This window comes from Mus caroli, unplaced genomic scaffold, assembly GCF_978045245.1.
Source record: "Mus caroli unplaced genomic scaffold, Mus_caroli_1 scaffold_7, whole genome shotgun sequence".
Taxonomy (NCBI): Eukaryota; Metazoa; Chordata; class Mammalia; order Rodentia; family Muridae; genus Mus; species Mus caroli.
The window spans coordinates 54,699,533-54,723,756 of NW_028227262.1; the positions used below are offsets into that span (position 1 = coordinate 54,699,533).

Below are 24,224 nucleotides of genomic sequence, written 5' to 3' on the forward strand. Positions count from 1 at the left end.
GCTCATTGAGTATATTCATCTGTAGTTTTGTGCCAGAGGATGAAGACAGGTAAACAGGAGCTCTCAGTGCACAAGTGGCCCCTCTGGGGAAGAATTGCTTTGTTAGTCCAAAGACATGCTTAGCCGACGAGAAATTAAACAACACGATTGAGCAGGGAAAGCAGAGCAAGTGGGATGCAGAAATAAAACAGGGTGGCTCCTTTGCTATTTAAGCCCATTATTCAAGTTTGGAGATTGGATGGTTCGTAATTATTCACTTGAGTATCAGTGAGGATAGAAAATAGCTATCTTATAAGTAACAAGGATATGTGGATATGATGAAGTGATTCTCAAAATTCAGAGTAAGAATGAGGGGAAGTTTTCAGGTATTTTTTTTTTTTCTTTTTCCTAAGCCTGTTGAGTCTATGCATAAGAAAGATGTTAACCTAGTTGACAGTTTCCTCGAGGAATGTGCACACACAAGGTGACAAAATTTGAAAAGAACTGCACTGAACAAGGCCATAGCTGTGAGCTTCCTGCATTTGCAAGGCAGACTGTGCCAAGAATCTGGGTAGCCAGATCTGAATGTTTGTCGTCAAGTCTTCGTGCAGGGGTATTGGTTAAGTCTCTGTCCTGGAATCTTCTCTCACCAAGGATGTCTGTCTCCTTATCGAAGTTTCATTGACCCTCTTACATTTACACCCTGACTTCTTTTGTTTGTAGGGAATTTTGTACAGGAAGCAGACACTTAAGAAAAATTCAAACACGGTATATACTGGGCCTGAGGAGATGACTCAGTGGGTAAAGGGCTCGCTACAGAGCCTGTGGACCTGAGGACAGATCCCAGCAGCCATGTAACAATTGGTAGGTGTGTAGGTGCACATCCCTTGTGCCAAGGGGATGGAGACAGGCGGGTCTTTGAAGCTTGCTGGCTGACCAGTCCAGCTGAATTGATGCGCTCCAGATTGAGTCTTTAAATATAAGGCGGAGATTGAGAGAGAAGGAAACCCCTGCACACATGCATGTCCACACACAAACATGTAACACACATAAGTCCACAGAAAATACTATCACTTGAAATATGAGCCTCCCTCTCTCTCTCTCTGGAAGGAAATCAGCATAAGTTGACTTAGAATTAATACAGTGACATATGTCTGGATATTTGAATCTTGTGCATTCCTTTTGGATCCAGATTGGGCAGAGGTGGCTCTATGTGAAGTGTGAGTGGGACAGAGTTGGAGGAACTGCCAGGGAGTTTTCTGAAAGGCTGCATGACGCTGCCAGGTGGAGAGGGTGAGGCAGTCAGTAACACAGGGTGCTCAACTCTTCTGAGTGGTGAGCCAGGGTCACAGTTGCCACCCTCTCTTCCTCAGGCTGAGAGCTTTCCCCATTGTCTTGAGCACCTTGCCCCCAGAACACTGCTTTTCTTCATTATTTCTCAAATATCCCCTATTATCATTGAGATCAAAATGAGATCAGTAGGCCATGGATCTATGTCATGTCTGCCTGTGTCCCTGCCTTACTGAATTCCTCAGTGACCATGGAAACTGTTCTGAGTCAGTGGTACCACTTTGTTGTATGTCTTTGGCTTGATTCTTTTTGGTAAATAGTGAATATTAATGACAGTAATAACCAGGCAAACAAAAGAAAAACTACAATTTAAAGGTGGGAAAGAGGAATCATTGTAGGAATTAATGCTACCATTCTTAAGACTACTCTCAGTTCAAAAGAACTCGGTGTTGTTTCTAGAATAATCTGCAGATTCATCTCTAATCTTAATTACATACTTACTCTTTATCATGTATAACACCCCCCCTCCCAAAGTCTACAATTCCTAAAGGGCCCTCAGCAGCTGTTAAAATGTTGTGTGCATAGAGACATTGAATTAATACTTGTTGAATTAAATTAAATACATCTGTTCATGCCCCTTTGTCAGTCTCCTTAGTAGGAAGGTCTGTTATATTTGCAAGTGAGGGACAAACTGGGACATGTCATTCTGTATTGTGAGCACAATATTGTCCCTCCAGAAAAACACTTGGTTCTATGTAGTTCTATGACAAATTCAAAGGATGGTGTGACCATCTGTTTTCTTTAACTCCTGGGGAAAGAACAAAAGGGTTGTACTTTGGCTGAGAATGAGGACTAGCTAGAGAAAAGAACACAGGAAACAAATCCCTCTTTTGGTTTTTAATTGTTGACTGAGCTGATCCAGGCTGTCCGTCCCCTGTTTCCTTCCCTGGTCCCTATAAAATCCAGTGTCTCCTTTGGCAGCCAAGCTGGACTTGACCACCAGGTCAGCTCCCTGGCTTGGCCCAGGTCTCTTTAACTCAAGTCTTTCCTCATGCTCCATAGTGCTTTCAGTTAGTTTGCCAATGTACTTGGCCTTCCTTGTCTGTGGGTTCCTTATCGCAAATTCAGTCAGCTGCCAATCAAAAATATTTAGAAAGAAAGAAAGAAAGAGAGAGAGAAAGAAAGAAAAACCAACTCAGAGATTTCCAAAAGACAGATTTGAATTTGTTGCACATTGAGTGTAACCCCAAATCTATACAAATGAACTAACATGTAACTGCTCTGTTATAGTATCTTTAAAAATGATTACACTTAATGCTTTCCTCCCTCTCCCCCTCCCCTCCCCTCCCTCTCTGCCTCTGTGTGTGTGTGTGTGTGTGTGTGTGTGTGTGAATTCTCTGGAGTAGTGGCCACTCCTTCACTTAAGTGACTTGTGCATCCACAGATTTGGAGCATTGAAGGTTCTTGGGGTAGGGAGGCAGGGAGTCTCTCACAAATTCATAGGAATAACTTATGTTTGTTAGAAGAAATAAGATTTCAGAATCTGTTAAGTCGGAGCTGAAAAGTCCCTGCTCCAGTTTCTTAGCCTGGCCTAGACACTATCAGTAATTTGATAGACAACTTTTTGTGGTTTTTACTTTAAATACAGACATGTATTTTGCATGCTATGGCTTTTTAAAAAATGTTACAATAATTTTCATCCTTTAATTTATGTCTGTTCTTATTACTGTGGATGCATGGGTCTCATTTTTTTTTAAATAGCCACATTTTCCAGCATGAATATTCTAGAATTCTGTGCTTGCTATTATATAGGCGAATATCTGAATGTTTAAAATTTGCTGTTAAGTAGAATGCTACTGAAGACTGTGTGTGCTTAGGTGTTCCTTTTGGAACTGGGAACTGTTAGGTGGCCGAGGTCATACCTAGTGAAGATTGAGTACTGCTACATTTATCTTTGAAAGTCTGTCGCGTTGTCCCTCCTACTTCTCCACCTGAAAAGTAGTTTTTCTTCCTGAGTGCAGTTCCCCCAAAACTATCTCCAGCCTTGCTTCTTTGGTTGAACCCTTGTAAATTGATTGGCTTGTGTTGTGAGACAGTTGTTTCAGTTTTATTGTTGTTTATGTTTTGTTCTTGGCTCAGTGGGTGGGGCTGAATTCCTTTGTAAAGAGCTACCTCATTAATCTGTCTCCTGTATGTGCTTGCAATGAAGGCTTGCTAGGTTCACAGAAGGTTTGTGGTTTTGTTTGCATTGCTGTTCTGTCTCGATGGTCATTTAAGAATTTCCTCTTTTTTCCCCCCCTCAAGTTCTCTGCTAAGTGTTTTAAAACATAAAGTAAGCAAACAAACAAAAAAACCTTGAAATGCTTTTTCCTTTTTTTCTCTCGCCCTATTTCCCCATTGGAAACAAACCAACCAACCACTGTTTATGCTCTATGTAGAAGTTTGAAATTGTTAACTACAGTTTTTGAACTTTGGAAAACGTTTCAGGCTTGTTGTAACCAAATATCTACTGTCCTTGGTGCCTAGAGGCCATGGGTGTGCCATTTTATAAAAGTGATCTGTTATTTCAAATTACAATTGAAACTCCAAACATCTGGGGCTTATCTGCCCTGGAGTCACATGTGTAAGCAAATTCTATAATTTTATTTTCACCTGTCTTTGTGAGTCTTGGTGTCCCCACACTGTGATTGAGACTGGCGGGGTGGCTGAGACTTTGAGGTGAGATCCGAGTGTCAGGTCAGCTTGCCTGTCTCCTAATTTACCACCTTATCTTAAGAGGCGATCAGAGGCATGCTCCTGCTCCGGCCACTGATAGGACAAGTAGCAAGAACCATTTGGGAGTGCACTTTCCAGTGTCTAGAGAGGGTGACGTTTATATATCAGTACTAAGTGTATCTGCAGCGGCAGTGAGCGAGCATCATTGTCAGCTTTAATATTGAACTGCCCAAATTATGCACTTGTAGCCTCTGCTTTAGCACAGTTAGGTTAGCAGTATGTCCGAGGAGTCACAGGGTTCTGTACTGTGCGACAGGTTGTCTGAGCATAACCTGCTCAGGTGTGGTCATGGCAGAACAGGGAATACAGAGAAAACAAGGACAGACTGAAGCACACCCCCCCCCCTTTTCTTTTGCTGATGACTTTGGTTTAAGGCAGTGTTAAAAGCTGTCTGAGAACAGAAAGCCTCCGTTGAGAATGACTGTTCTAGAAACTAGAGAAAAAGTGGAATTGTTTCAAAAGAGAGATGTAATCGTGGGCTCCCAGACCCTTTCCCCAAAAATAGTTTCTGTAGAAGAAGTTTCACAGGCACCTTGTGGAGTTAGGAATGCCTGTCATCAGAGGTTGAAATGAAACAACGAATCGCTCCTACAGACCGACTGTGGTCGGCTTCAGGGTGACCGGGAACCCTACCTGAACGCCCCCTGCTGAGTGTGCTGAGCTTGTCCTTCACACTGTCCTGTGTGTCTAGCCTTGTCAGAGTGTGTTGAACATACATGCTCCTGGCTATCATGTGTGTGGAGGGGTCTAAGCTATTTAACATAATTTTCAAAATTCTTTTTACATTAAACAAACAAACAGAAAACCAATTGCGTACTTATGCGTGCCTACACACCTACGTGATGTGCCCAGGCGAAACTTGTGGAAGTTAGAGGACAATATTTGGAAATCATTTCTTTCCTTCCACTTGATGCCTCCTGTGACTCGAACTCTGCCCGTCGGAGTTTAGTGGTAGGTAGTTTTATCGGCTGCCCGACTCTGTTGGCTCCTTCATGTAATTTTTGAGATTTCTTGTGATGCCGCCATTGCTCCTCTGTGTAGTGTCTTCTCTTTTCCATAACCAAATGCTAGGCCCTTGTGAGCTCCTTCGCGTGTGTCCGTCGGAGGTAGCCCTGTGTGGAAGGCACCCTCACTTTGCTTATGAGAAGTGTGAGGAAGAAAAGGCTCTTATTTTGCCAGTTTGAATGTGTTAGGTTTTAATAATGTAAGTGACATTTCCGTTAGTTCTGTGCTAAGGAATAACAGAGTTTCCCGTTCTCAAAGCCCATGTTTTATGAGATTTTGCACCTCTGGTTCCCAGTAGACAGAGGGATTATGTCTAAAGGTCTCTGGCCTGTTTCAGAGCTCAGAGCATCCTACAAGTCTCAGCCACAGTACTTAGCCTTACAAATAAACTGAGGGTCATGTTGGCCTAGAGCAGACTGTGGCAGAGCTCAGGTCCGACTTATTTTCAAATTCAGATGAGAGAGGTGGCCAGTAAACTGTCTACAGAAAATGAAACCTCTCTAAAGCTCTAATCTCTTGTTGATAAACAGGCTACAAAAGTGGATCCATAATTAATTTTCATTTTTTCATATGTTTAATATATGTGAATTACTCTAGTTTTAGTACAAAATGTATATGACATTTTAAGACAAGAATGAGCCATCACAAAATTAATATTGAAGGGCGTGAGGTCAGCCTTCCTCTGCAGTTCACACTGTGTTTGGCTGAGAAGGGCGGGTAAACCTGTGATGCCTTTTTCCTATGGAAAATTTGAACCCAGAAACCCTAATCAGACAACCATCCCAAGGCCTAGCCAAAGCAGGACAGTTCTGCCTGTCGCCAAAAGGTGGCGACAGTGGTTGTTTATTTGATGCCCTTTGGGGCTTGAGAGCTTAATTTTAAGTCACCTTTTCATAATCTAAAGCCGAACTGAAGGGACTGGGATAGAAGAAAGCAATTGATTGTGCTTGGTCTCATCCTGTTGTCCTGTCCGTTAAGGAAAGCAATTGATTGTGCTTGGTCTCATCCTGTTGTCCTGTCCGTTAAGATCAGCTGAGCGGTTTCTCAATAGTTCCTGGTCATCCAGCAGATTGGGAAAATTTCTTTAGCCCTTTAACTCTGGAGAGTGCCTACCCTTGGAGGGAGCTTCACAATATGCATGTTTCAGAGGAACTGGCTTCAGCTATACCTTCAGGTCTGCTCTTTGAGATCAGCTCTTACAAAATTGTGTAGCGGTACTGAATCATCACATAATTAATAAAATGTAGTTGCTGACCAGAATTGCATCGTAGTCCCTATGTAAAAAATCTACCCCTTCTCTGCCCTTTGTAGGCATTGGCTGCTTGGCACACACACCACTCCCCAACCCCCATCTCCCAAGGCAAGATTTCTCTGTGTAGCCCTGGCTGTCCTAGAACTTGATTTGTAGACTGAGATCCGCCTACATCTGTCTCTCTAGTGCTGGGATTAAAGGTGTATGCCTCAGCTACCCAGCTTTGCTCAGAATTCTTGTGTGGATTTCCTGGTTTTGTATTTGTTTTTCTTCTTCTTCTTATGTTTAAAAACCGGATGCCAGCCGGGCGTGGTGGCGCACACCTTTAATCCCAGCCCTCGGGAGGCAGAGGCAGGCGGATTTCTGAGTTCAAGGCCAAGCCTGGTCTACAAAGTGAGTTCCAGGACAGCCAGGGTTATATAGAGAAACCCTGTCTCGGAAAATAAAACAAAACAAAAACAAAAACACCTCCCCAAAACAACAAAAAACTGGGGTGCCGATGACACAATTATTTTTATTCTGTTTCTTCGAAATGACATGTAAATACACGTGACCTCCTTGCTGTGACCTTTAGACCATCCATCAATTATTAAAAGCAATCAAAGGTGGTGTCTTTTTAGCATTGGATCCGATAAATCAGCACTTTTGCCATTTAGGGATTTGTTACATGTATGGTTGCCACAGAGTGCACTTATTTTCTGCAGTATTTCTTGCTTTAGAGTGCATTTTTGTTGGTTTGAAGTTAGGAACCAGGATTTTTTTTGATTTGTTTTGTTTTGTATTTTCGAGACAGGTTTCTCTGTGTAGCCCTGGCCGTCCTGGTACTCACTTTGTAGACCAGGCTGGCCTTGAACTCAGAAATCCGCCTGCCTCTGCCTCCCGAGTGCTGGGATTAAAGGTGTGTGCCACCACGCCCGGCGGATTTTTTTTTTTTTTTTTTTTACTGTAAAGCCGAGGTGTCTATTCACTGTTCGAATTGCTCATCGGGGCCTGAGATTTCTGGTTAACTACTTGACAGTTCTGATTTGAGATACTTCACGTTAGCATGCAGCAGCCACTTGGCATAGTGGGAAAGAACATCTTTAATCTGAAGTGCTTTACTTGTGGGCACTCTTTTGTGTAAACTAGCCTTTTCCCTCAGCAAGGCTCTGCCTGGGTTTTGTATCTGTGTCAGTGATTCTGTCTTAGCAGGTTTCCCCAGAGGAAAAAAAAATTAGAGTTACTCATTCTTTCATAAGATTTCTTTTTCCTGATGGTTTGGACCCATGTTCGTGGTGTGGAATGGAAGCCTGGCCAGGGGGCATGCAGGGGATGTCCAGAGGTGTGCACAGTCTGGGCTGTGAGCTTCGAGAAGGTCTCAAAGACAGTCTATTTCTGTCCACTCTGTCACCACACACAGGAGCACATACAGAGGGCCTGTGACTTTTGCAAGATGACATTTAATCTGTAGGGAATGGCTACTGTAATAGATGTTGTCTAGGCCCTTTTATTCTGTGAGTCAGGATTAGGACTTAGTATCTTGATTTTTGTTTATTTTTTCATTAATTGGCTTATTTACTCATCCATTTATTTATTTTGTGACACTAGTATTTTTATGTGTGTGCTTTTAAGTCAAAAACTTATGAGTCTATACTCCTCTACAAACCAATGAGCTTATCGTGGCAGTTTTACACTTGCGTGCAAGGGTACTTTGAATAAAGTACTTACAAGAAACCATTCTCTATAAATATTCCATACTTCTTACATAACTAACTTTAATTATATTACAGAATAATAAATATAGCCTAAAACAGTGAATGAAGCCGACAGAGAAAGCAAATAAAGCACAAATCTAGCGCATTCTGGAGGCCCAGTACATGTGTGTTGAGTCTCACTTGACTGAAGAATGGAGTGCGTGCCTTTGGAATATGTGTGTATATATACACATATATACACTGTGTGTAGCTTGTCTGTAGTTAGTCTCCACATTAGCTGTGTTGGTATTTGACATTCCTAAGGGAGGGAATCAGAGCCAGTACGCCCTAGTGGTGTTGAAGTTAATAAAAGTAATACTGGACTTATCAGCAACTTGGTGCCAGGTTCCCATCTTCTCTTCTTTTAACCCAAGAGACAAACCAGGGCTGATGTGGCAGGGGATGAGGGAAGGATGAGTCTTCCTTATTTTGTGACCTTTGCAATGCCCTTAGTTAGACTGCAAACTCTGTGCTGGCAAACCCCTTTGTTGTACTTTGTTGTACTTTGGCAATAGCACAGGCTTGTGCCTGGTGGCTTATGATGCTCCATAAATACAGATAGTCTCAGACTTATTAATGTTATGGTGGTTTGGAATATACCTGTATACTTTCAGTGCGGTGTTCAATAATTGAATTGTATACGGCATTCAACCCTTTGTTATAAAAGGTTGGATGATTTTTGGGCTGACATTTTTGCTGGAACATGTTAAGGAAAGTTAGGCTGATCTGTGGTGTGTGGCAAGTTAGGAATATTGAAGAATATTCTCACAGTTTGGTGTTTTTAGCTGATAGATTCACTGGTGGGTAATTCTACTATAATTCGAGGAACTCTGTACTTGTTAGTTTGAGGATTTATGACAATGTCTCAATTTTTGTGTAGTCTGTAAAAGAGCCAAGAATTCAAATGAATCTCTGTTTAAGTCAGATATAGCGTTTATGATAGCAGTTCTATATATACACGCAGAACTCTACATGTGTATTCATGTGAACATGTATGAATGAAGGTTTGTATGTGGTAGTTTGAATAAGAATGACTCCGATAAGCTCAGGTAATTGAAAACTTGGTTGGTGGCATTGTTTGGCAAGATGGTGCAGTCCTGCTGAAGGAAATACTTCAGTGGGTAAAGTCTATGAGAGTTCATAGCCTGGTCCTACTTCCTGTTTGGTTTCTTTGTTTTGTGTTTGCAGTTGATGTGATAATGGATCTAGCTTCCTGCTCCACACACCATGCCTGACACTTGCTGACATGGTAGACTCTTTTTTTTTTTTTTTTTTTTTTTTTCTTCTAGAAACCTAGACCTAAGTAAGCTTTTCTTCCATAAGTTGCTGTAGTCATGGTGTTTTATCACAGTGACAGAAAAGTTACTAATACATATATCTACACGCACACATGTATATAAACACCCCCGTGTATGTGTGTGTGTGTGTGTGTGTGCGCTTGAGAGAGAGAGAGACAGACAGACTGACTCTGATGTCACTCAGTATGAAATTGGGAGGAATTCCTCGTTAAGTGAATACAATCCTGCTCCTGCACTATCTAAAAACACAGTATATTAGGTGCTGTGCCACATGCTTTAGGTCTATGGAAAAACTGAGCATAGAGTGTCAGTCAATCTTTTCAGAGGTAGATTCACAGTTACTCCAAATAGCATCTTAAAAGAACAGAATGGATTTGGGTCATCCTCAAGTCTAACAACTTTTCCTGCAATAAAGAATTCCCCAGATGTCATTCCTCTACACCAGAGGTTCTCTATCTTCCTAACGCTGCAACCCAACCCTTCAACACAGTTACTTATGTTGTGGTGGCCCCACACAGCTTTTAGGAGGTAGCTTAGGTTCAGATTTGGTGTTCTGTATCCCAGCATTCTACTGCTATTACTCAGAAAATCTCCCGCAGGTCCAGTTACAACTGGGGGTGTTGGGAAGTTGATTCCTCCTTTACGATACAGAAAAATTCCTTAGAAGACATCTGTCCTTCCTGGTTCTCTCTTGTCTCCCTCGTGTCCTTCCTTCCCCCTTCCCGAGTCTGTGCCCAGCATGCAGCACGTTCTTCACGCTCGCATGTCGGTCTCCAAGGGCCTCAGCGAGAATAATTAAGTTTTACCTTCTGGCTGCTTTTCTCACAGGACCCTGCCGACATGGAATTGAGATGAAGCCGCTGCTTCCCAGCATTCCACGCGCACATTCTGTTCTAGCTGACCCTCCTTCCCTGTCCTAACCCTGCTCATCTCAGATTCTGTCTTTCTGGTTGACTTGTGATTTAGTTCTCAAGGCCAGACCCATTCATTGTGCCTTCCTTCCCGAGAGCCCTTACAATGTCACCAAATAATTTTGGCAAATGCCTGTGAAACGGAAATGTCTAAATTAGAAGTCTTTTCCCTCTGTTCCCATTCATACCAAAGAGGTACCATTTCTATTCACTGTGAATAGAGAGGAAACTGCTATTCTTCACATTTCTTCTTAATGCTCTCCATCGGGGTGGGAGATAACTAGGTGGTTCTCTTTGCATTTTACAGGTCACTGAGAAAAGGGTATTGGAACCCAATGCTCCTCTCTGCCTAAGCATGATTTGCTTTTATGGTCATGCACTGAATGGTGTATAGGGTCCATCACCTTGTTATGAAAGATAGGTGGGTTGTGACTAGCTGGTTACATCTTTGTGGCTCTCAACACCAAAACAATAAAACTTTTCTTAGCATCGTTCCCTGGACTTGATAGTTCTGTAAAAGAAATCTCAGAATAGGAGGTCTGGGAACTACTCTTTGAAGCATGTATTATATATATGCTTTTATACATATGAAGGAAGGTGAGAAAGAAAAATTCAAATGTTCCCAGACCTCTCACCACCCAATCTTATCTTTCTTGCCCAGAAGCACTGTGGGGTGTCAGGGGTCTCACACCCTTAGTCTGTTTAGTGACCTCCATACAGTGTTTTGAGTGATTAAGCCCAGCTCTTCTTAGACAAGCGTTTTTAGTTGCAAGCTGACATCTTGCTTGACATCTTCTGCAGTGTCAGCACTGGGTACCCGCTAGGTGCAGCTGCTGCTGCTGCTGCATTCCTGGCCCTAATGGGGAGTCCACAGTGGTGACTATTTCCTGGGTGATGAGGTAGGTCAGCCTAGACCCATCTCAGAATAACACCTCCACCAGGGCTCAGAGCTGCTGTGCCTTATGTTGTTGGTGATTACAGTTGAGGTTGGTGATACAGGCCATCTCTCTGCCTGGACAAAGGCCCTCTTTCACTCCATGTTCTTCTCAAGTAGGTAGAATCAAACTCACACCAGCTAGCCTCCCCTAAGCTGTGCTATGGTTCTGAAGTATATTTTAGTCATTTTTCTTTATTGTTTTCTCTTCAGGTCTACTCAGAGCTTTTACTCCCATGTGTGATCGTCTACAAGATTTAATTATTTATAGTGTTTTTCAGAAATCACTTTCCATGTTTTTTTTTTTTCCTTTTATGTTTCATGTGACTTGTGTGCAGAACACTGGTTCTCAACCTGTGGGTCACAATCTCTCTTTAGAGGAGTGTCAAAGGACCCTTGCACAGCAGTTGCATATCAAATATCCTACATGTCAGATATTAACATTACCATCCATAACAGTAGCAAAATTATAGTTATAAACTAACTACAAAATAGTTTTATGGTTGGGGCCACTACAACATAAGTAACTGTGTTGAAGGGTTGGGTTGCAGCGTTAGGAAGATAGAGAACCTCTGGTGTAGAGGAATGACATCTGGGGAATTCTTTATTGCAGGAAAAGTTGTTAGACTTGAGGATGACCCCAAATCCATTCTGTTCTTTTAAGATGCTATTTGGAGTAACTGTGAATATACCTCTGAAACCCCACCCCCACCCCACCTTCTTTTATTAAGCCAGGGTGTCAATGGTATATCCCTGGCTGTCTTGGAACTCTCTCTGTAGACTAGGCTAGCCAGGAATTCAGACATCCTCCTGCTTCTGCCTCAGGAATGTACTACCACACCTAGCTTCTTTTGTCTTTTGTCTCGTTTTAGCCAAAGCTGATACTGAACTTGGTATGTGGTAGGGAATGACCTTGAACTTCCAATCCTCCTGTTTTGGAGTAGGGGCATGAATGCAGTTTTGGGGAGCGAACCCAAGAGCTTCTTGTGTGCTCTAAAGGCAGTTAGTATCTGATTATCCATACCTGAGTTCACCTCCAATTTGGTTATCTTTTAATGTCTTTTGTACATTGCTAGCATATTAATACTTGGTGAACATATGTGTACAAATGAGAAGTTTGAACGAGGTGATAAGTTTGCTGAGAGTGACAGGTTGCCAATGGCAACCACACAAATCCCTGGCTCTCCTCTTAGTACAGAGAAACATCTTCAGCAGGTGGACTAATGGCTAGAAATTTGGGTGTGATTACCTCTTTAATGAACATATGGAAAGTGTTGGGAGTTTTTTTTTTTTTTCCTTTTTTTTTAATGCTTTGGATGAAATTATTTCTGCAAGGTTCGGGTCAGTTTCCAAGCATACACAGTGCATCGAATAAGGCAGCTTGTGGAGCTTGTATGTCAGGGTGATACGAAAGCTAAATGGAGGCAGATCAGTCCTCTGGGAGCTTTGTTGGTTCTGATGCACAGTGATTGATAAGCTTGGGTTGTAAGTGAAGAACTTCTAAAACATTCAGATTTCTGGACAGATCTGCTGAGAACAAGGTGCTGAGGTCAGAAGTGCATATTTATTAAAGGAAGGTCTAGGTATAGCCGATTCTTGTTATCTGTGATAGCTATGTTATGTAAAGATGCCACGAACACCTAAGCCAATACTCCACTTCTAATGGAAATATGTAAGTAGGTTGCTGTGGATCTCTGGTAACAGTTTTTGTTTGCTACTTCATCACAATCTTAAGTTTTTTGTGTTTGTATTTAAACATACCTACAGTCTTAGTTTTCTGCCTTTGAGAAAAGACACTGTTACCATGGCATTTAATTGAGGCTAGCTTACAATTTGGAGATTTACTTCATTATCATCATAGTAGGAAGGATGGCAGCACTCAGGCAGACTTAGAGCTGGAGAAGTAGCTAAGAGCACTACATTTGGATCCACAGGCAAAAGGAAGAGAGGAACATTGGGTCTGGCTTGGGCATCTCAAACCTCTAATCCCATCCCCAAGGACACACTTCCTTTAGCAAGACCACTCTCTGTAATGCTTTCAAATACAGTCACTTGCTGGTAATCCAGCATTCAAATATGTGGGTCTGAGGAAACCATTCTTATTCAAACCACCACACTCCATTACCATCCCTGAGGCTTGAAGCTGTATCATAATGCAAAAAATGTATTCAGTCCAACTTCAGAAGTCCAAATAGACTTTAACAGTCTCAACCTTGTTTAGAAGTTCAGTCTCTGATACTTCTGGAAATCTCTTACCTGTAAAAATCAAAATTAAAAAGCAGATACTTCACATACTTCAACATACAGTGGCATACAATATGAATTACCTCCCAAAGGGGAGGAAAGCAAGCATAGTGAGAAAATACTGGACCAAACCAGGAATGAAAGCCAGCAGGGCAACCTAAAAATTCTCATCTCCATACCTACCTGCATGCACACACAATCTCAGAATATATCACAGAGCTGGTCTAGAACTTGAAAGAGCTCTCGTCCTGCCTTCATCTGTTTGTGCTAGGATTATAATACACATGTGAGCAGTTAGTTATCCATGACTTTATACATTTTGTTTGTTTGTTTGTTTATTGAGACAGGATTTCTCTGTGTCACCCTGACTGTCCTCCATGACTTTATACATTTTGTTTGTTTGTTTGTTTATTGAGACAGGATTTCTCTGTGTCATCTTGACTGTCCTGGAACTCACTTTGTAGACCAGGCTGGCCTGAAAGCTACAGAGATCCACCTGCTATTGCCTCTTGACTGCTAGGATTAAAAGTGTGCTCCACTGGGTGTGGTGGCGCACACCTTTAATCCCAGCACTCGGGAGGCAGAGGCAGGCAGATTTCTGAGTTCGAGGCCAGCCTGGTCTACAAAGTGAGTTCCAGGACAGCCAGGGTTACAGAGAAACCCTGTCTCGAAAAACCAAAAAAAAAAAAAACAAAACAAAAACAAAAAAACACCACCATGTGACGACTTTCTACATGTTTCTCATAAAGCACACATACTGGTTTTCTGTATCATTCAAAGCCACTGAAAAGGGATTGCTTTTTTACTGATCCTAGCTAACATGGCTGACATGTTCTTTGGCTTTTGGCTTCATGACTACCTACTGTGATTAACTTATTGCCCATTGTATCCCAAGTTTCCATCATTAGTCTGTTTTTTATCATCTGCTCACACATACACACAGACATTGGACTCAGTTTTGGGAATTGCTTCTCCCTGTTTAAATGTGCTTTATTGTAGGTCTGTTGGTCTTGAACTTACAATCAGATATACTGAAACTCAAAGCTAAATATAAAGCTTAACTAACACCCATGAAAAGCACATCATGGCCGTATCCTTAGAAGCACTTTGTAGGGTTCATCAGGACAATTAGGGGCCATCTTTAACAACACCACCAATAAAAAGCACAAAAATGTGCCAAGATGGCAGTGAATAGATGGTGAAAGGGAATTTGCCTACAGTATAAGAACTAAAACAAGAAGGCAGGATGTTATCATGTTTGATCTTTGTAGGGAACATGCACATTGTTTTGGGGGGAAAAAGTTCAGTGCTTTTTGGATGTCTGTAAGTGATTAAGAAAATATTTTGTGTTGGTTTAAGGTTAAAAATAAAATTTAGGAGTTGGCTTTATAATATGTCCCATTAGTAGAGTAATAGTAGTAGAGTCTACGCTAGAACCTTTGACCTGCCTAATCAGAGGTTTTAGCCCCAACAATTATACCAGGTTCCACCTTCGGAGCAAGTCTTAAAACTGATAAGAAATGTTTGGTTACGTCCATGCATTTGTGCCGCTACTGCACCAGTAGCCACAGTGTGCAAGGCGGGTTTCTGTTGTAGCTTGCAGGGTTCACTTCTGCGTTTGAGTGCGGATTCCATTTCTCCTCTAGTAGAATGTATAGCTTGTAGCATTATGAAAGCTAGTCCACCGAGAGGAAGCTTCCGGGTCAGTACTTGTTGATATCTTCATGTTCTGTGACTCAAGTGTGTGAATCATCCTGACCCAATACTATTTTGCTGCTAATGGGACTCATTATTAAACTGATTTCTAATGATTTCTTGTTATAGCCCTAGATGAGCAAGCTTCTCAGATCTTCTCGGAGAATGTTCTTTGTGCAGTAGATGGTGACTAACACAGAGACCCACCATTGGTCAGAGAGCACAGGATAGGTGACTACACAGTGCTCAACCCTAAGTGAGACCTCTCTATGGCACCTCCCACCTCACAAGGTATACTTTGCAGAAGAGAGGATTGAAAGAGCAGAGGTAGTGGGTGACTACAAGGAAGCAATGGTTTCCAGACACAATAGGCAGTTGCACATAGGAATGTACAGGCTGAGGGGCTATTGATCCTGGATGGCTCCTGAGAGACAGGGAGAGTTGGTTTTCTCCGGTGGCTCTGATACACTCTTGTGAATGGCCACATACTTAAGTGTATATATGCAGCAAAAATGGAGCTTGATGGGAGCTTACAAATGAGGACACAAGCCAGGTATTGGTGGGAGACATCTTTAATTCTGGCACTCAGGAGACAGAGACAAATGGATCTCTGAGTTCAAAGCTATCTGGTCTACAGAGGGACTTCCAGGAAAGCCAGGGTTACACAGAGAAGACCTGTCTCAAAAACATAAAACAATCAAACAAACAAAAAAGCCCAAAATCAAACAAACAAAGAAAAACAAAACAAACAAACAAAAAAAGAGGACACAATGTTGCCTAAGTATGGACTGGGAGATGGATCTAGAAGAGTTGGAGGATAGAGAAGAAAGGTTCAAAATACAATGCATAGAATTCTTAGTAATTGGGGCTGGAGTGATGGCTCACTGGCTGCTCTTCCAGAGGTCCTGGGTTCAATTCCCAGCAACCACATGGTGGCTCACAACCATCTGTAATGGGATCAGATGTCTTTTTCTGGTGTGTCTGAAGACACACATACATACATATAAATAAATAAATAGTATCAATAATTAATATAAATACTTTTTAAGAAGTAAGATTTAGTGGGTAGGGAAATTTACCAATATGGAATCACTGCTGAGGATTAGCTACGTTTCTCCATAGGAAGCTGGAGCCATATGTACAGAACAGTCGAAATTGCCCTGCCTTCCACCTGATCATCAATAGTGATAAGTCATTGAGTAAGCAATTTCTCTTAGCTTCCATTTTTAAAACATGGCGGTCGCAGTCCTTTTGAGCACTATACCTGATTAACAGTATCTCAATACACTTTCGATAAGCACATGTTGACAGAGTACATATTATTACCCCTTTATGGTAGTAATGGCACAATCCTCGTCTACTTGGGGTGCTTCGGAGAAATAGGTGAATCGTTCTGGAACTTTTCCCCCTCCCTCTTCTATTTAGTCCATGCTGTAATGAGTTGGCAGTGCTGTTGCCTGCGTTCTACAAAATGCCATAAGTGACATTTATATCAGTTAGCAACTAGACTGTGTTCTGGGAAACACATTGTTAAATGATCTCATCAATGTGTGACCTCAGAGTGCATTTGAACAAACGGAGACAGCTACAGCAGTCTGATTGTTGATATAATCCATTGGGACCACTGTAGCATATCATTTTTGTCACTGGCAGAAATATCATCCTGCATATGACTATATTGTAATATTCACTGGAGTTGATGTTTTTACCTATTCCTACCACAGAACAAAGGAAGACAGCTGGGATCCCAAGGCTCTGTGAATATGTATCAAGCATATGTATTAGCATCATGTTCTAATCCTTCATAATACAATAAAAAGAAACATTGTTACCACATACAAACACCCCATCATGTCATCCTTGCTGACCCTGCTGACCCCCCATGCTCCTCTTCCAGTCAGTCATTGGAATAGTCTACCTGTTTCAGAAGTCATCTTGAACATAGGCACATTCCTTTGGTCATTTCTTGCCTGTTACCACTTTTATCCTAAACAGAATCAAGTCGTTACTATAGAGACCATATGGTCCTTAAGCTTAAAATAATTGATGCCTGTTATTTACAGGAACACCTTACTAATTCCTAATTTAGAAGAGTCTCAATTAAAACTAAGCCAGGCTGCTGACTTCCGTGCCAGAGGTAAACAATGTGCCCTTTGCAAGGACTAAGTCATTGTCATCTTAAGGGTGAGAGAAGCACAGGCACAGTCTCAGTCTTCCAGTGGTCTTTACGTCGTTCACCTTTTCTTTGTTCCAATTCACCTTCTGTCCTAAACTTTTTTGCATTTTTAGTAATCGCTCTGCTTTTTCTATATCATTGTTATTCATGGAAATAATAATTTTAAAAAATGCAGCCGGGCGTGGTGGCGCACGCCTTTAATCCCAGCACTTGGGAGGCAGAGGCAGGCGGATTTCTGAGTTCGAGGCCAGCCTGGTCTACAGAGTGAGTTCCAGGACAGCCAGGGCTATACAGAGAAACCCTGTCTCGAAAAACCAAAAAAAAAAAAAAAAAAAATGCAAAGGTGACTGATGATAAGATAGTAAAATGGAGTCCGGGTGATGGCAGTTCCAATGCTCATATACCAAGATCATGAGTTCCAGGTCAGACGAGGCTATATAGCAAGACCCTGTCATTTAAAAAAAAAAATAAAGAAATCAAGACTTAAGGTATCACTTGGTAGTTCCTGCCGAACATGCCTGAGATCCTGAGTTCCAGCCTCAGCATGTAAAACTGGGCGTGCTGGGACATTGCTGTAATCCTAGTACTATAGAAATCGAGGTAGAATGTTCAAACGTTTATGCTCATCCTCAGCTACCCAAGTAGTTTGAGACTTGCCTGAGATCCACAAGACCTTGTCTCAAAACAAACGGAATACCGAAACCGAACTAGTAAAACAGATAACGTGATGGTGCCAGATATCAGCCACCATACTTGGATGAGTAAACTGTCTCCAGAGTAACAGGTAGCTTGCCCAAGATGTTCTGGGCAGAAGACTAGATTCTCATCTTGAATAGAGTGACTCTCAGTCTAGTTTTGTTAAGCAGTAGGGCTTACTCATTATTTTTTAATTATTGATGTGTTTTTGTGATCTATTGGGTTGTTTGTTTGTTTGTTTGATTGTTTGTTTGTTTGTTTGTTTTGAGATGGAGTTTCTCTGTGTAGCTCTGACTATCCTGGAACTCATTTTGTAGACCAGGCTGGCCTTGAACTTGCAGGGATCCACCTGCCTCTGCCTCCCAAGTGCTGGGATTAAAGGAAACCGTCACTACCACCTGGCTATTCTCAGATGACTTTTTTCCTCCCCTTGAAAAACCTAGATGCCATTTTAGATGGCTTCTTTTAAGTTTATCCCAGTTTAATTATGAAGATGACTTCTCTGTTTAATACGATGCCACTTTCAGAACTCATGCCACATAGGAGAACTCATTGTGTTGAGAAGAACTTATTTATTCTGTAATTTACACACGATGATAGAAGGATAACTTGACATTTGTTTTTCTCTCTACTCTGAATTCTAGACCAGCAATCTAGAATGGCTGGTTCTTTTGCCACACACCTCCCCAGGGACACACACACACACACACACACACACACACACACACACACCAGGAGGGCATATGTGCTCACAGTCTATCTAATTGCATTCCAGCCTGTGAGCAGAAATGCAGAAAAAGATATGGGACTTTTCTTCTCTTGAGCTCTAAGCTGATGTCAGAGAAGATGATATTATGTCCTGAAGGGCACCTAATTTATTTCAGAAAATGTTTTGGAACCCTGGGGTGTAGTTTGGTTGTTTTGTCTTATGTACCATGTGGTAGCAGATTAATAACTAATTTTTTCCCTTTGATGCATTTTCTTTTATCAGTCTGATTCCCAGAACTGAGATTCCTACCATAATTGGTCCATTGACTCATGTAAATGGCTCTACTATGCTCTGGCAGACTGGTATGGAAGACTAGACATTCTGACCTCCCATGGAGATGATGGTCCCTGCTTCTCTCTCTTCATTATAGTAAAATTTGTTTAATCTAAAATTAAAAAAAAAAAAAAGAAAAAAAGGATGATTAGGGGATGAAAGTTACAATACTTCCCGGCATTCCCTCTTCACTGATTTAATGAAGGTCTGAAGCAATCCTAAGAGTAGAAATCTGGACCACTTTCCTTAATGAGATTTGAAAGCTTGGAAAGACACTCACATTCTTGCTCCCCATGAATGTTTGGATATCACTGTTGTCAGCAGATCCATTCGTAGTTAGGCCCCGTTCTGACTGATTGACAGTAAGGGACCTACACTCAAAGCTTGTAACTGACCTTCCCAATGTCCTGGAGCTAAGTTCAAGAGTTGACAGCACTTTCACTTCCATTGAAGGTCATTTGCAAGGTGCTTGACTTCAGTTAGCTTTTAACCCCCAACCTGGGAACAAGTTTCCTTTCTCAACGTATCCGCTGCACATCGCCCAGGCTAACTAGAATGCGGTCATGTAGGGATTTCAGTGGAAACCAAAGTTCAGCAAGGCTGGAGAAGTAAGGGTTGGGTTCACCTTTATTCCCTAATTGCTCAGGGATTCAACTCCTGAACCTTAACAGAGATCAAAGCAATCAGCCCCTCAGTGTTCACTATGGCTTTCCAAATTGCTCACTGTTGTGTGTAAAGTAAAGGGTACGTACATAACTTACCTTTGTTAATTCAGAGGCAATAACAACACAGTTTAGGATCTTGAATCCCAGCAATAACTTAGCTTGTCTCCTCAGGTGAGAAATTTAGCTTGTTTCTGTGTGGACTCTCTTAGCTTAAAGTTGGGGCACAATAGAATTTAGGTCCCCCATGTGTAGAAATAAAAGGTTCAGAGTTACGTAAAGTTCTTAAATTTGTAGAAGGTGTTTCAGAAATACTGGCTCTTGATATCATTGTCCATATTTTATCTGTTTGTGTGTCTGTCTGTCTGTATGAGTGTCATCTGTTTGTTTATATTTCCTGATATAATCAATAGGTACTTTCCCCCACTTTTGCTTATTGAGAATCAAATCTAGAACATCATGAATATTAGATGACTGTTCTTCATTCCTTCCTCTCAGTAAGTTTGTACTAAAAAATTCAAATTTCCTTCATCCTATGCTTATACACTAGTGTTACAGACCATTTGAGAAACAGGCAAGACTTTGAACTTCTGGGCAAAAGCATACAGTGGCTGGAGGGATGGCTCAGCTGTTGAGAGCACTGGCTGCTCTTGCAGAGGACCTGGGATTCAGTTCCCAGCACCCACACAGTGGCTCATAACCACTGTAACTCCAATTCTAGGGGATCCAATAGTTTCTTCTGATCCCCTTGAACATAAGTAATATACCTAGTGCATAGACATATGTGCAGGCAAAATATCCATACACATAAGATTAAAGAAATCTAAAATATTTTAAAATAATGCATTTTCTTGATATGTGACTCTGATTATCCATGGTTAATTTTAAAGATTTAGCACTTTTGTAACATTATCTCTCTTCCTCTGATACAGACCTGAAAACATCATAAGACTGTATCTTATTAGAAAAGAAAAATTCTGGAATGGCATCTCACTTCTTTCTGCACTGTTAGAGATCATAAGATCCAACTGGTCTTTGAGAACAGACAAGGAAAAAGAGCTTTCTCTGTCTCTAAGGATACACTTACTTTGCTCACGGGAATGAGTATTTACCTGTATGTGTGTATAGCATGTAGGTGCCTGATGCCCATGAAGACCTGGAGACCAGAGGTGACAGAGACCCTGCAACTAGAGTTAGAGATGTCTGGGAGCCAGGATGTGGGTGCTGCAAGACTGCACCTGGGTTCTCTGCAGGAGCAGCCAACTCTCATAACCGATGACTTAACTCTCTAGTTGCCAAGGCTTTTCTCTTTCTTAGTAGGATTTTCATAAAGAGCATAAAAGCAGCTGGAAATTAGAATGCAGTTACCCAAGCTCAAGTCTAATGTTGACTTTGAGCAAAGCTGTGTGATCTTGGGCAACTTTCTCAGCCCGTCTGTGCTTCCTTCTGTTTATTGCCTCTGGAGTAGCAGACGTGAGTCCCCATGTCAGAGTGCTGAGGATGGGACTGAATAATGCATAAGAACACTTAGCAAAGTCCTGCAATAAATCGTAGTCATCATGGTGATAGATGATGACAATTTAGACTTCTCCTCTGCATATCAAATTGAGCAGAAAGGAAAAAAAAATCTCCTGAGATAATAAATCCTTAGGAATTCCATCTTCCTAGCAGCAGAGGACGAGTGGAATCTCTTCCTATTCTGTCATTTGTACTTTGCTGGAGTTTGACTAGGTTACATTTCAGAAGTCATAGTTGATGGTAACATTCTATACCACAGCTATATGTGGCTGCATGTAAACTTCTTCCTCCGTCCGTTTAATTAGTACCTTACTGTCTGTCTGTCTGTCTGCCTGCCTGCCTGCCTATCTATTTTCCCTCCCGTCCTCCCTCCCTCCCTCTAACCCTCCCTCCCTCCCTCCTTTGGCGTTGATGGAGTCACAGTGAAGTCCTCTAGTATCATCCTGGAGGACAGGTGGTGAGAGGCAGTTTCTCCCCCCCCCCCCCAAACTCTGCACTCCCAGCTTCTCCTGTTAGAAGCTTTGGGCATTGAAGGAAACACCTTTGCCTCTCTCACATGCCCTTTCTCGTTGGTAAAGGAAATGCTGAATAATGGAGGGTGCTCATAAAAGCCCCTACGCTGAAAGGATCGAGGCTTGCTATTCCATGGCAATAGATAATTTCTACCTTTTGAAATTGATATGAATGAAGTGGGATAATGGCAAGAAGCATTTTTCTGTGCAAAGTTAAATTAGTTCACAATTACAAAATCCGTAGAGTCTGAGCATATGCAATAATGTATTTGTAGAAATTTACATTTCCATAACAACTGAGCAATGAAGTGAAGGGAGCTTAGAGTTTTACATTCTGGAGCCGAGCACTCAGAAGTTATATGAAGAATTGCAGGAGACAGACCAGTCACTCCCCAACCAAGATGCACACTGTAGGTTTAGTGTTAGAGAGAAAGAGCAAGCTTTGCACGTGAGGCTTTGCATCTCCATGGGACATTGGAGTTTGAAATACGGACAGGAAACCTGGATGGTCAGCACATGGCTGCCCCGCTCCACAACTCTCTTCTTCCCGGATTTATGTTCGGCACAAGCTGCCGTCCTCCAAGACTGCACAGCCTAACTTTCTCTTGCAGTCACTTAACAGTTTTATGGGAAATTGCTCTCAGCTGAGTATTGTTTCTCTCTCTCTGCCCTGTCCCCATTCTCTGTGTATGAAAAAGCTTAGGTGTGATTGATTTTTTGCAGTTAGCTCTGAAAGCACCAAATGATAACAGTTTCCAGGATGGGGGCCTCAGTTGGGCTCAAAGGCCTGCAACTTAAAAAAAAAAACAAAAACCGGGTGGGTGATCAATCTTTGCATTCTAAAACAACATTATGGTGCCTCTGCTGTAGGCCCTGGATCTGGGTATATATAGATACAGACATTTTACAAAGCAAAGGTTTAGAGTTTTTGAAAGCATTGAGAATCAATTTATCTGTCTTTAATTTCATCATCCAGGCATACTCCTGTTAGCATATGGCTTTATTTTTTTCCTAGTTTATTTGTCTTTCATACGTAACTGTACTTAGCAACCCTCTCTGCCCCCTCATGGAAATTGGATACCTTTGTGTATGCGTATCTTAGATGTAGTCGGAGTTGTGTTTTATATATGGAAGTTACATCAAAAGCACAGTTAGACTCCAGCATATGTAACTGAGATGACGGATAAAAAGACAGAGGAGCTGAAATTCCTCTAATTAACTTTCCCAGCCCCCAGCCCTGCTAGGTTTAAAATAACCTTGGCTCAGTTTTTCTCACTGTCTTTGAGAAAAGAACAGTACTATACAAGTGCAGAAAGGAACTGAAGGTTCTAGCTTCCAAAAGCCCAAGTTCTGGCCATTTGGAGGTTTTAGTGGTAATTTGTATTTATTTGTTTAGCTAATTAGTAAAGCAGTTATTTCAGCATTTGAAGCCCCTGTAGTATCAGGACTCTGTACAGGCACTGTTGCTGACCTCTGTTTTGTGGGTCCCATCCTGTAGCGCTCAGGTAAATCCTGGTTAAGAAAGAGAAGCCTCATGCGCAGGCACACTTGCCATGGTGTTCAGGGAAGGCTCTTTTAAAATGAAAGCTAATTGGGGCTGGAGAGATGGCTCAGCACTTAAGAGCATTTGTTGCTCTTGCAAAGGCCCCGGGTTCTGTTCCTAGCACCCATGTGGCAGCTCAGAACCATTTGTAACCTCAGTTCCAGAGGACCTGATACTCTTTCCTTGTCTTCACATCACCAGACACACATGTGGTGCACACACATACATACACGCAGGCAAAATCCTCATGCACGTACAATAAAATCATCTAAAAATGAAATGGATAGTTAGTTATTGTGCTTCTGTGTAGGGGTGTGTGTGTGTATCATGGTGTGCATGCAGAGATTAGAGGACATCTCTCTAGAGTTGGTTCTCTCCTTCCAGCTTGCTGAGGCAAGGTCTCTTTTGTTAATGTTATACAGTATATGCTATGCTAGCTGGCCCACAAACTCCTGGCTAGTTAGTTCTTCTGCTCCACCTCCCAGCTGGTGTAGGGGACTACTGTTGTTACAGTTGTGCTTACCCTGTCTTATTTTACTGGTGGATCCCAGAGATCAAACTCAGGTAGCCAGAGTTAAACCGTAGGCACTGTACCCACTAAACCATCTTTCCAGTCCTCCTAGGAAGTGTTCTGATTGCTCAGGTACCACCACTGGCAGAATCCAGCATCTACTAGGGTCCTAGCTCCTAGCTGCATCCCAAGCCATGCAAACTCATGGCTTCCTGACTTTGACTTAGTCTAGAGCAGCAATTCTCAACCTTCCTAAGGCTGTGACCCTTTAGTACAGTTCTTTGTGTTGTGGTGACCCCCAACCATAGACTTATTTCATTGCTACTTCAGAACTGTAATTTTGCTACTGATATGAATTTTAGTGTAAATATTTGATATACAGAATATCTGATGTGTGGTCCTCAAAGGGGTCGAGACTACTGCTCTAGAGTGATTTGGGGTGTTGCCT

At 41.9% G+C, this 24,224-nt stretch overlaps 1 protein-coding gene across 25 annotated transcripts in view; it reads left to right on the forward strand.

The window, feature by feature from the left end:
• The window catches only part of Magi1 (membrane associated guanylate kinase, WW and PDZ domain containing 1), a 623,637-nt gene that overhangs the window by 298,819 nt on the left and 300,594 nt on the right, over positions 1–24,224 (forward strand). The window lies entirely within an intron of this gene.